The sequence below is a fragment of the Echinops telfairi genome, unplaced genomic scaffold (assembly GCF_000313985.2).
Source record: "Echinops telfairi isolate 266 unplaced genomic scaffold, ASM31398v2 ScPeMD7_7475;HRSCAF=8513, whole genome shotgun sequence".
Lineage (NCBI taxonomy): Eukaryota > Metazoa > Chordata > Mammalia > Afrosoricida > Tenrecidae > Echinops > Echinops telfairi.
In genome coordinates this window covers 7,860,790-7,873,805 of record NW_022111379.1, presented here as the reverse complement: position 1 = coordinate 7,873,805, position 13,016 = coordinate 7,860,790, and the positions used below count along the sequence as shown (strand labels likewise).

The window sequence follows — 13,016 nt, the reverse complement described above, 5'->3', positions numbered from 1 at the left end:
GTTTCAGGACCATCTCGCTGGTTTGTCTGGCTGGGAAATGCAGAGCGGGGGCGCAGGCTCTGCTCCTCGCTCACACTGACCCTGCTCTCCCTCCCCAGAGTCAACGCCTGTGTGGATGTGGTGCTGTCAGGGGTGAAGCTCTTGCAGGCAGTGGGCCTGAGCTCGGGGAACGGGCAGGATCACGCTGTTCTGCATTCAAAGAACGATCTGGAAGAAGCCTTCACGCACTTCCTGGGGAAGGGAGCAGCAGCTGAGCGCTTCTTCAGTGACAAGGAAGCTTTTCATGACATTGCCCAGGTGGCATCAGCGTTCCCGAAAGCCCAGGTCTGTTTGGTCCACCCGAGTTGCCAGCGTTCGACAACCACCTACTTGCCCTTTCACGTTGTGTAAATTTGCCCTCCCTTTCAAATGATTGTCCAAACCCAGACTCCACAGATTCGTCACATCACACTCACTTGCTGCATGCCAGGTTGTAAGTCATTGAAAACCGCTTCAAGCCTTCTCCTACCCTAAAGGCTAAGTAAGACCTGATGCGCCTGCTCTAACTTAACCTACTAGCTCTACTGAAAGACACGCTCATTACCCAGGGAGTACCTGTAGTAAGCTAGCATAGAATGCCAAGAGGGCCCACCAAGCCGTTTTTCCCTCCAGTTTGCCCCTAGAGTGATCATGAGAAATCCAATTGTTGGCCTATTTTGTAAAACTGTCTACTTGATCTTCCATGAGCTCTGCTGTTTCTAGTCAATTAAATGAACCATATTTACCAACAAGACCATTCGGGTTTATATATTGTCCTTTTTTGCATGTTACCCAAACTTAAGGTAGAAAGGAGACCTCCTCCTCACATGCTGGGATTGTATTGTAGCGGACCATGCGACGTTACCCTAGCATGGCTGCGTCCCTTCTGGGCAGGAGAACGAGGCCAAACCCATGAAGAACTAGTTTCAGCCTTTGCATGGGCGCCAAAGAGCTGGGTCCCTTCCTTGCTCTCTTGGCCCAAAGCACAGTTTCTCAGCCCGGGCACAGTGGGTGATTTAAGCTGGGCACTTCAGCAGCTTCCCTGGCCTCGGCCCATCAGCTGCCAGGAGCAGCCTCTTCACGGGGATCCACACACGCCTTACAGGGAATGCAAAGCGAAGCATCTAGAATTTGCCCGCTAGCTCGTGCCTCTGCAAGGGACTGAGGACTGGAAAGGAAGCAGGATGGGGTCTCACCCTGGTCAGAATATTGATTAGGCTTCGCAGTGTTACTGCCCAAGCATCAGCTGTATCCTGCTTGTCTGTTTCCAAAGCTCACACAGTCATCCTTAGTCAAGAGCATGGAATACCACCAGCTCTGGATTAGCTGCTCTCCAGCTCCCAGCAAGACCTCCCGAGAGAGATGCAGCATGTGGAGGAAGTAGTCCACGGGTCTGTCCGTACTGTCATTTTTGTCACTTTGAATTATGTTCAATCTCAGAAAAGTCTCGTGGGATCACCATCAGAGAGAAAGTGAATTACCAGTGGATGCTAGGAAAGCTGCCAGTGTTTCCCATAACCAGGTTGAGGTGGTTGTTCTGTATCGAAAGCCCCTTCTGCCAGGGGTCACTCCCAGAAACACCTTCGTGTTTCCCAAAGAGTCCATCCTTTGTCAAAACTCAGCTTCCTACGAATGAGCCAGCCCTGGGCGACGGAGCCCAGTACTAATCACTCAGGCTGAGAGTGCTGCATCAGAGAGAGGAGAGATGTACATTCAGTGTCTAAAGGTAGGGTTTACAGTCTGGTCAGGAGGAAGGGGCAATGTGAAGGTGAGATGGCTGTAGGGAAAAACGTTACAAAAGAGGGGGTGCTGCAGTTGTTTCTTCAGGGAAGGGTGTCCTTAGTAGAGAAAGGAAGGCCCCTCAGAGGTGCAGGCAGGATGTGGAAAGGGCAGGAGGTGAGGGTGGGGAGTCAAGGCGGGGTCAGCAAGTGAGAGGGGCTTGGCTCCTCACTTAAGAGTTGGGTTTTAGTTCAACACAGACTCTGCTGGATGACTTTCAGGAGGGCGCCCTAAGGAGATTCTCCCTTTAGAAGGGTTAAATGGAGCCGACAAGGTCTTCATCACGTTTTCTATGTTTATCTATTCCGGCTGCTCAAAGCTCAGAGCCAAATTGGATCTTTAGTTGAGGAAGTTATACTGATCTTTGTGCTTACCATAGTGTTTTCTTTACCTTTCCATGTTACTCATTGACTGCTTCTGGATTTCATCACCCTCATCTGCGTGCCCTCTGTTGTAAAGTCACCGCAAAACTTTTGGGGAGTTGGGGAATGGACTCTAAATTATTTCAATGAATTTTTAAAAAGGATTAAGCTTGGGTAACAACATTGTGCTAAAATACTCATAGCCTTGAACTGTCTTACAGCACTATGTCGGAGGAAATGCTGCTTTAATCGGACAGAAATTTGCAGCCAACCCAGATTTAAAGGTAGGCCACATTCCCAGATTAAAGCCCCCTGCCTTTCACTAGTGTGCCCATAATCCTACATGAGCAAGAAAATGTCTGTTTATTCCTTGATTCAATTCAGGGCCCACCTGCTGTGTGCCAGGCCCAGGGCTCTTGTTAGACGGTAACAACACCACCCCCACCCCACCCCCAACCCCCGAGTTCATTAAGAATCAGTAGTGGGACCGCGGCATCCCCCCACTGCCAGTCTGACTCCACTGCCCGAGTTCTTAAATTCTGTCCGTAATCGTTGAGAGCATGTAGCCTCTGGAGTCAAGACCTGGAAACTGGAGATTTATACAGGAAATGAGAGGACAGGCACTTGGCTGTATTGGTGAGCCTGTGAGCCTGGGTCCAAAGGGGTGAAAAAGAAGGCATTAGACGGAGGAGCAGTGGGAGAGTGTCTTAAAGTCTGTTTGACTTAACTGGAATGAAGAAGTATTGCTCTGTCCAAAGTAACATCTGACCAAGCAAGGTATTTTGCTCTAAGAGGGGATTGGCCAACAAGGAGATTATCTGCTGCTGTCGTAGTATGAAAAAATTAAGGTTTGGATTTGAGGGGTCAGCATAACAGACTTGAGATGTCCTGGATGGGTGTGACTTCATTAGAGAAGGGAATGGCAGGTCTCTGGCTTTTAGGGCCAGCCTGAAAATAGAAATAGGGGACAATTAGGTATATATTTATTCTGAACAGGACAAGTTATATTGTTAAAAAGTGTAAAAGAAAATGTTGTGGGAGATACATATTTTTGCAGCCATTATATCCATAAGGGGTAATTAATTCCCAACAGAGATTTAAAGTTCCAGGGCTGGCCCTCAGAACCATTGTCAGTCAATAGGAGAGGAGGAAAGAATGAATAGGAGAGAAGTACACTCTTTAGAAGAGTGCTTGGGAAGCTCAGGCGCAGGCCCTGCCCACCAGCATCCCAGGGGTTTGCCGAGTTCCTAAAAGCCCTCCCTCCTGATCCTGAGATAGAATTCTGACCTCTGAGAGGGCAGTCCTGGATGAGTGCAGGGTGGGCCAGTGTAGTGCTAACTTCCCCTGGGGTAAGCATTTCCTGTGTGCTTGGGTTGGTCTCTGGAGAAGCTGGACCTGGCTGCAGTCTGACTGGAAGAGTGGACACAGTAAGCTAGACCAAGTGGAGCATGGGTGGGTGATTGAGGAAAGGAGATGGGTGGCTGTGCCAGTCCTTACAACAACCTTCAGAGGAAAAGTAGTCCAGGGTGGCTGGAGCCAGGACTCAAACCCCGATCTCTGCCATGACTTTTTTTTATCATTATGTGTTCCTTCAAAGACACCATTGATATGTGGACAAAATTATCTCAGAAGCACCAGCAATTAACACTAGGCCTTGTCTGCGTGCGGCATCTACAGCCAGGAGACAAGAGAGCTACACGAGCTCACTCATCAGCTTTTAGTTTCATTGATTTTTTTCCCTCTAGTCTTTCTGTTTCAGACTTAATTGATCTCTGCTTTAAGTATAACTTGCTCTTTTTCTTTTCTTTTTCCTTTGGTAGTTTCTTACGCCACATATAGAAGCTAAGGTCATTGGGTTGAGACCTTATTTTCTTTTCTTTTCTTTTTTTTTTAAACATTTTATTAGGGGCTCATACAACTGTTATCGCAATCCATACACACATCAATTGTGTAAAGCGCATTTGTACATCATTCTCAAAACATTTTCTCTCCACTTAAACCCCCGACATTAGGTCCTAGAGACCTTATTTTCTAATACAAGTGTTAAAGCTATAAATTTCCCCTTAGGCACCACGCTGCTATATCCCTCAGATTGTGATACATTGTATTTTATTTTCATTCATTTCAAAATATTTTCTAATTTTTCTTGATTTCTTCTTTGGTCTCTGGGCTATTCAAAAGTTTGTTATTCCATTTCCAAATATTTTGGGGCTCTCCACACGTAAGAGATTCCATGTGCACTTGAAAACATTGTATATTCTATGGTTGTTGGTGGAGTGGTGTGTAAACATCAATTAGGTCAAGTCAGCTAATTACTGCTTAAGTCTAATATATTCTTACTGGCTTCCTGTCTACTTGCACTATTAGTTGTGAGAGAGGGTATTGGCATTTCCAGCTGTAAAAAGTCCAGCTGTGGACTTTTCTATTTCCTTTGCCATTCTATAACGCTTTGCCTCTGTATTTTGAAGTACTGTTATTAGACCCGTAGATGTTTAGGATTTTACATTGCCTTCATTGATGGACTCCTTTATCATTACCAGAAAATCATTTCATGATACTCTTTGCTCTGAAATGTGTTGATTAAAATCGCATTCCAGTTTTCTGTTAGTGTTAGTGTGGCATACACCTTTTCATCCCTTTGTTTTAACTGATTTGTGTTATGTTTAGCATGTATTTTGTATGGTAGCATATAGTCTGATCTGATCAGGTCAGCCTTCTAATAGGGCGGTGTAGGCTGTTCCTGTTTGAGGTGATCTATTGCTATTGGGTTTCAATCGGACCTCCTCGTTTACCTACTTCTTTTTTTTTTTAATCATTTTATTGGGGGCTTATACAACTCATCACAATCCATACATACATCCATTGTGTCAAGCACATTTGTACATTTGTTGCCACCGTCATTCTCAAAACATTTTCTTTCTACTTCAGCCCTTGGTATCAGCTCATTTTTCCCTCTCCCTCGCTCCCTCCTCCCTCCCTTCCTTATGAGCCCTTGATAATTTATAAATTATTATTACTATTTTGTCATGTCTTATACCGTCTGATGTCTCCCTTCAACCACTTTTCTGTTCTCTGACCCCCAGGGAAGGGGATTATATGTAGATCATTGTGGTCACTTCTCCCTCTCTACCCCACCTTCCCCTTCTGGTATTGCTACTCTCATTATTGATCCTGAGGGGTTTATCTGTCCTGGATTCCCTGTGTTTCCAGTTCTTATCTGTACCAGGGTACATGCTCTGGTCTAGATGGATTTGTAAGGTAGAATTGGGATCATGATGGGGAGCGTACATTAAAGAACTAGAGGAATGTTGTATATTTCATTGGTGCTATACTGCACCCTGACTGGCTCGTCTCCTCCCCAAGACTCTTCTGTAACGGAATGTGCAGTTGCCTACAGAGGAGCTTTGGGTCTCTGCTCCGCATGCTCCCTCATTCACAATGATAAGATTTTTTGTTCTCTGATGCCCAATACCTGATCGTATTGACACCTCATGATCACACAAGCTGGTGTGCTTCTTCCATGTGGGCTTTGTTGCTTCTGAACTAAATGGCTGCTTGTTTACCTTCAAGCCTTTAAGATCCCAGATGCTATATCTTTTGACAGCCGGGCACCTTCAGCTTTCTTCACCACATTTGCTTATGCACCCAGTTTGTCTTCAGCGATCATTTCGGGAAAGTGAGCATCATGGAATGCCAGTTTACTGGAACAAAGTGTTCTTGCATTGAGGGAGTACTTGAGTGGAGGCCCAATGTCCATCTTCTACTTTAATACTAAACCTATAAATATATGCACATAGATCTATTTTCCCATCCTCCTATATAAATATATTTACATGTGAACATGCCTTTATTTAGACCTCTATAAATGCCCTTTGCCTCCTAATTCTTTCCTTTATTTCCTTTTACTTTCTTCTTGTCCCACTATCATGTTCAGCCTTCATTTGGGTTTCAGTAATTCCTCTTGGTTATATTGCCCTTGATCAAGCCCTACCAGGCTTCCTACACCCTCCTTGCCATCAATTTTGGATCACTTGTTGTTCCCTTTTCCCTGGATTTGTTAACATCCACTTCCTTTCCCCTGCCTCCCCCTGCCATGTCCCACCAGAACCTTAAGTCCCATTGTTTTCTCTTCCAGATTGTTTATCCCGCCTATCTTATCTAGATATACCTGCAGAGATAATAATATGCACAAAAAAGAAGACAGAGTGAAACAAAGCAACAAAAGAAAACAAAGAAAAGCCAAGGACAAAATAAAAAGAAAAGCCTGTAGATAGTTCAAGGCCTGTTAGTTGACCTTTAGGAGTGTTTTCCAGTGGAGTCTGATAAGGTGCCATGTCCTGGCCCCAACGTCTATTTTTGGTATTCCCTGGGAACTTCATTGCTCTGTTCCCCATGCTGTTCTGTTGCACATCCTTAGTGTTTTGCCTCGGTGTGGTGGGGTCAGATTGGGTACAACTCCCGCAGTGTCTCCAGTGTTGCCTGTAGGGCTATGGGTCAGTGAGGGATGTCGTGTCTCATAGTGGGGCCGGCCATGTGGTCCTCTCTGTGAACTGACTGCTCTGAGCAAGGATATCGTTCTCAAGGCTTGGTGGGCCAGGATGTGTTCTACTCTCTTCCTCCCCCTTCATTTGCCCCTGTGTGCTCTGATCAGACATGTCCTTCTCCCTGAGCTATAGCTTCAGTGCTGTCCTCTGAAGTGAATTCTTCTACGGGGAGAGGGTGCTGTCCACGTAGTTGGTATCGGGGCCAGCCGCCTAGACCTCTCTGTTGGTTCCCCGCTTCATGCCGGTATGGTGCATTCATATCTTGGAGCACCGGGTTGAAGTCTGGTCCCTCTTTCCCTGTGAAGATATAAACAGTACCCTACCGTTGGGTGGGTTAGTGCCCTGTGCCCCCGCTACCCATTTCTTTTTTTCTTTTTTTTCTTTTTCACTCTCCTTTTTAGTTGGCTGCCATATGTATCCCTGGATTTGGTCTGGCCCCTGCCGTACTACCTGGACCTCGCCCCATGAATGTTTGTATACAGTAGCTTTTCCCTATGCCCCTTTTGCATTTTTAAGTTTACCTCAGCAGACTCATGTTGTACTTGTCCTTTTGTGCTTGGCATACTTCACTTAGGATAATTTCCTCCAGTTCTTCCCATGCAGGGATGTGCTTCATGCATTCATCACTGCTTTTTAGTGATGCATAGTACTCCATTGTATGTATGTACCACAGCTTTTTAATCCACTTATCAGTTGGTGGAAATTTGGGTTGCTTCCAACTCCTTGCGATTGTGAACTGTGCCGCAATGAACACTGGAGCACAGATGTCTGGCTTGGTTTGTTTCTTGCCTCTTCTGGGTATATGCCCAGTAATGGGATTGCTGGGTCGTAGGGTAACTCAATTTCCATGTTTGAGAAATCGCCAAATTGATTTCCATAATGGCTGTACATACTTACAGGTCCACCAGCAGTGGACGAGAGTTCCTATCTCACCACAGCCCCTCCAACACTTGTTGCTTTCTGATTTTATGAATTGGGCTATCTTGAGGGTGTAAGGTGGTATCTCATCGTTGTTTTAATTTGCCCTTTCTCTTATCATTTGCCCACTTCTTTTCCTTCCTTTTTTCTGCCAGATTTGGGGTGGGGTATTTTTTATATTTATGTTTTTGTTGCTGTTTTTCTGCCTTACTAGCTGTATTTCCTAGTTTTGTTGTAGTGGTGGCTTGAGTGTTTATAGTATACACTGTTAACTATCAGAGTCTACTTTCAAATGATATTATGGTACCAAATATAATAGTGTACCTCCATCCCGCTCTGATATTTATGCTCTTGTGGCCATCTCTGCCTTCGATATGTGAGTGTACCTCCATCCCGCTCTGATATTTATGCTCTTGTGGCCATCTCTGCCTTCGATATGTGTTAACAAGCCTCGCTCCATTGTTACATTTCTCCTTTAGTAACTCATTCTCTGTGAGAGAGATTTAAATGTAAGACCACCCTGTCCTTACCCAGAGTAACCATATGCTCGCGGCTCATCACGCCTTTGACCAGAGCCAGCTGCCTGAAGCACGTCCTTGCCCACTGCCTGCAGTGCAGGTCTGATGGTGATGGGGTCTGAGCACTGTCCGGCCTTCATTTCGATGGTTCTGTCCCTGGGGGCCCTGTCACTCATCGCTCAGCGTCTGCGTGGTTTCTCTTGTTTCCTCTTTGTTGTGGGTAGTGGTGGAGCTATTTCAGGCGAGAGGGTAAATTTTGTTCCCTGTCACCCCATCTTGGAAGCTGAAGTTCTAGCCAAGAATTAGAGAAAGGAAATTAAGTGGAAGAGCAGCTTTCAGAATTGGCAAATCATGGGTATTTGTCAAAGCAGAAAGGGATTAAGTCAAGGGGAGAGGTTATATTTTTAGCCAGAAGCTGGGATTTCTCTGTAAGATACACAAACATGTCTTGTGTATGTCATGTACAAAGTAGTGTACAAACATTCCATCCGTTGGCAAGTAAAAATGCCTTTTAAAGCTCTGCGTGAGGAATTTTAATATTCCCTCTGAAAATGGTGACCGTTTCTGGGACCTCTCCTCTCCGTCCTGGTCTGAGCCTGCTCTGTTGGGGTGTTCTGGGTCCCTCAGCCTGGCCTTGAGTGCGGTCCAGCAGCACGTGGAACTGAGGGGCAGCCGCAGGATAGGAACTGGCTTCTAGAAGGAAACCCCCACCACCACCACCCAGGGAGGCCGAGGTTGACGCTGAAGAAGAATGTGGTGCGAAAGGTGGGAGAAAGCTGCTGCAGTTACCTGTCTAGCACCCGGGTCTCTAGACCTTTGCTAGCTTCTCATGTTGGGGTACACTGTGGCCAAATTCTCTGGGCCTAAACTCTGGTGATGACCTCTCTTCCACATACCTCCAAACCAAGAGCTCTCAAAATTAGATTTGGCTTCAGACATAGCATGGAAATGAATAGAACTGACCTGGACTGACCTTACTGGTTACTGTTTACATGTCACGGGGAAAAGAAACAGGTCGCCTCATAAGCTTCATGTGACTTGTCTCCAGGTTCTTCTTTGCGGTCCAGTTGGTCCAAAGCTGCATGAACTTCTTGATGACAATGTGTTTGTTCCACCAGAATCACTGCAGGAAGTGGATGAGTTCCACCTCATCTTGGAGTATCAAGCAGGTAAGGGACAAGACTGTCAGACTGGTCAGCGGACCTTGGTCGGTGCTTGGTACCTACCTGCAGGAATGGTCTTTGACAAGTAGCAGGGTCCTGGCCTGACCGGTGGCGTACTGAGTTGGGTGGTGGATTGCTTAGCCATTAGGTCAGTAGTTTAAACCCACCAGCCACACTCTGCAAGAGAAATACGAGGCTGTCCACCCTTGTAGTAAAGATTTACAGCCTAGGAAACCCTAAATAGAGTCACTGTGCGTCAGAATTGACTTGGTGGCAGTAGGTTTGGTTTGGATTTGGTCCTTGGCTTTACTAAAAGGTTTCCTGGCCCACCGGTTCTACTGAGCTGATGATGACCATTGTCCCAGGCTAGAGAGAGAATTCCAACATTTAAGAAAATCCCCAGGCCTGCAAACCAAATTGATCTGAACCCAGGATAAATCAGGCTTTAGGGAAGCAGGCATTTGGAATAAAAATAGGAAACGGTTAAGTACACATCTCTGAAGTTTTTCTTCATTACTGAGAAGAGAGAAAGGCGGGGAACATCTGTTCAGCTCTGTGCTGGATTCTGCCCTAGGCCTTTCTGGCAACTGTTTGGAGCTGTTCAGGATTGATTCCAGGCCTCTGGCCAACTCCCTGTGAAGCTTCCCCGCCACCCCAGCCCCCTGCAGGTGTGTGAGTGGAAGTGTTTGGTATTGTAGCATTGCTTATGTTATTTCCTGTTGTGTTGTGTTCCACTGTTCACAACTCCAAACCCACCCTGTCCACCTCATCCCACGTTTCACCTGTGATACAGAAGAGAAATGGGATGGAGAGTCCAAAGTCTCCTTTTTAAGGAAAATGCTTCTGAGAACATTGACTCTGGACGTTTCCTGCTGGCTCTTTCTCCCTGCTCAGCCCTCGGGCTCTGAGTCTCACCTATGAATTCCAAGTCAAAGACTCAAGTAGCTAAACCGGCAGATTGGGGCCTCAAATTAGTACTTACTTTAATAAGTTTCGTTGAGCTGCTTCCAAGTCAGACAATTAAGAGAACCTCACCTAGCAGAATAATTAACTTTAATTAAGATAGGCAATACCGTGTTCTTTAAAGTTATACCTTTCCCCAAATGCACATAAGAATTGTTTCGTTTTCATTTCTGGTTCTTCTGTGGGTGTTTTGCACCAAAGTCAGCCATTTAGGGCAAGCCAGATCTGAACACTCGTGACAGAATGTTGGACTAAGCAAGTCAGGCTTGTGACAGACGTGCTCTCTCGGCTTAGGCCCCCGAATTGGAATCTCACTCACTGAAGACTGAGGGGACGCTTATGAGGTTAGTGGGTTTAAGTGTTCTGAACGGCTGGAGTGGGCATCACACCCCTGACTGGAGCAGCCTCTGGGTGCTGCTACTTCCAGCTGCTGAGTGGTCTCCCTGCGGTCAGTGCCCATGGCATGACCTGGCAGCTGTTCATTTTCCAGAGTGACTGCTGAGTGGAGAGGCTCGTTTCTTCAACAAGGCTTCCTTGGAGCAGGCCCAGCATCTCTCGAAAGTGCAGCCTCTCCTGCCTTGAGTCAGGTCTTCTTCTCTGCCTTATGTTCTCAGTGGGTTTCCATGATGTAGCATGCGAACCTCCCAGAGGCCAGGTAGCACTGGCGCCCCAGTCAGCTCTCTCAGCAGAGCTCCCTCCCCCATTCCTCTATAAGCTACCTGCCCCTGCCCACTGCCTTCAGTTCCAACTCAGGGCAACTAGGGTAGGGTTTCTGAAATCACAGATCTTTACAGGAGTAGTCAGCTTCATCTTTCTCCTGTGGAGCTGTTGGTAGATTTGAACTACCAACCTGTGGTTAGCAGCCAATACTAACCAGCCTTTGACCTCTCTAACAGGTGGGTGAGTAAATTCCCAGAAAGGGTTTGCCCAGCATTGTTGTTGTTTTCCTCCGCAGAGAAGCTTGTGTTCAGGCTCTGGGCTGAGAATCCAGAGTCACATTGCTTGCAGAGGTCGCTGCCTTACAGGCACAAGGGCAGGAGGGTAAATAAAAAGCCTTGTGAAGAAAGGGCAGGCAGCTTTGTCGACTCAGGCTCATCCTGCCCGGAGGAGGGAGGCGCTCTGCCTCGGAACCCCTCCGCCCCCGGGGCCGGGCCATGAAAGCTGCCCGGCAGATCTTGGCTTTCCCCGCTGCCCTTGCCTCGCTCAAGCAGTTGTGTTGTGGCCTCTGCCACTTCTCTTGTCAATTCCATCTGGGTGCTGAGCGGCTCTTTTCTCCCTGAAGCTGCTGTACTACTGAAGGATCAGTGCTAAACCTTGCTGTCTGGGGAATACCGGAACTGTTCTTGTTGGATTTCTGTTAATTTGGGGCATGCTGGATTTGGAGGTCACACCCATGTTATTCCTGGTCATGGGCCTTTAGGTCATCAGTCTGTCCTTTCATTCACACGTTGTTTTGCTAACTCTCAGCCACTGCCAGACACAGTGTCAGGCTGCAGGAACGGCGCCGCGGAGGGAGACATGGCCCCTCACAGCCCACAGTTGTTTTATGTGGAGACGGGCACTTGAACGAAGTACTGCCTCCTCCAATTGGGCACAGTGGCGGCCGGGGAAGGATGCGCCCCAGCTGGCCTAAGGGTGGCAGAGCCTGGGAGAGCTTCGCAGAAGAGGCCACCCTGCATCGGGTCTTGCAGAGGAAGCAGAAGCTGGGTCCCACAGCCGGCTCTGGAGCACTGTCCAGTATTTGCTTTGGACAAACAAGAAGAAGACATGGACCAGAGTTAGGAAGGGACGTGGTGGGTTTTTTGTTGTTAAGTACAAACATCACGTCAGACCTATTTTAATAAATAGGTCACTTTTTGTTCTGGTTTCATAGATGTTTATACACGTGACCCACTTAGACGCTGTTTTTCAGAGGTACAAATTCAGTAAAGCTGGACTCACTCCAAAGGAAGATGGGTTCTCCTCCTAGCCTCTCCCCCTGCTCTGGAGTGAGCCCTGCATATTCTCATTCTCTCTCTCTCTCTCTCTCTCACACACACACACATACACACACACCAGCACCAACACCCTCACTACCCCCACCCCCGCCAAGGAAAGACCCACTCCAGATAGAAAGAAGCACGGTACTGATAACAGCGAGTGAACGAGCGATAGGAAGCAGCCTTCTGCCCTGGTCTGTCTGCCTGGGAAGGACTTTGCAAAGGACACCAGTGCCTATGATGGACAGCTGTGGAGTTGGATTGCGCAGCAGCTAACGTTTACATGTGTCAATGGGAAGACTCTAAGGGGGAGGAAAGGCTGTCTATGCCTCGACCACAGACCTGAGCCCCGCCCCCTTGGCTCTGCCCTCAGGTACACCTCCAGGGGCACGGCCACCATGGCTGGCCCAAGCATGAGCAGCTCCTCCTCAAACGGAGGCTCCCGACTTTGTGCCAAGTCTCGATGAGGAAGAACCCCGAGACTGGCCCTTCCTCAGCCTGCAGGCCAGGAGCAGAACTCACCCCAAGGCTTCGTGTTTAGCCGAGCTGTGCACAGGCCTCCAAGGATGTTGCCAGGCGAGGGGAGTCCGCCCTCCTTTTGCCCCGGGACACAGTTCAGAAGACTGTGGAAGAAAGACCGAAACAGGAAGCGTGGAGAGACAGTGGGGTTGGTGATGGCACGTTGAGGGTGGCAGTGCTTGAGATGAGACAAAATGTGGGTGGGTTGGTGAGTGTAAAACCTTCACCTAGTCCACAGTGTAAAAGTTGGGAA

The 13,016-nt window shown here is 47.5% G+C and overlaps 1 protein-coding gene across 1 annotated transcript in view; it reads left to right on the top strand.

The window, feature by feature from the left end:
• Positions 1-2,381: 2,381 nt before the first annotated feature.
• The window catches only part of ADPGK (ADP dependent glucokinase), a 16,036-nt gene continuing 5,401 nt past the window's right edge, over positions 2,382-13,016 (top strand). The window contains exons 1-2 of the mRNA XM_045285772.1: positions 2,382-2,443; positions 9,258-9,308. The gene's annotated coding sequence lies outside the window, so the exon portion shown is untranslated. The remainder of the gene's footprint in view (positions 2,444-9,257; positions 9,309-13,016) is intronic.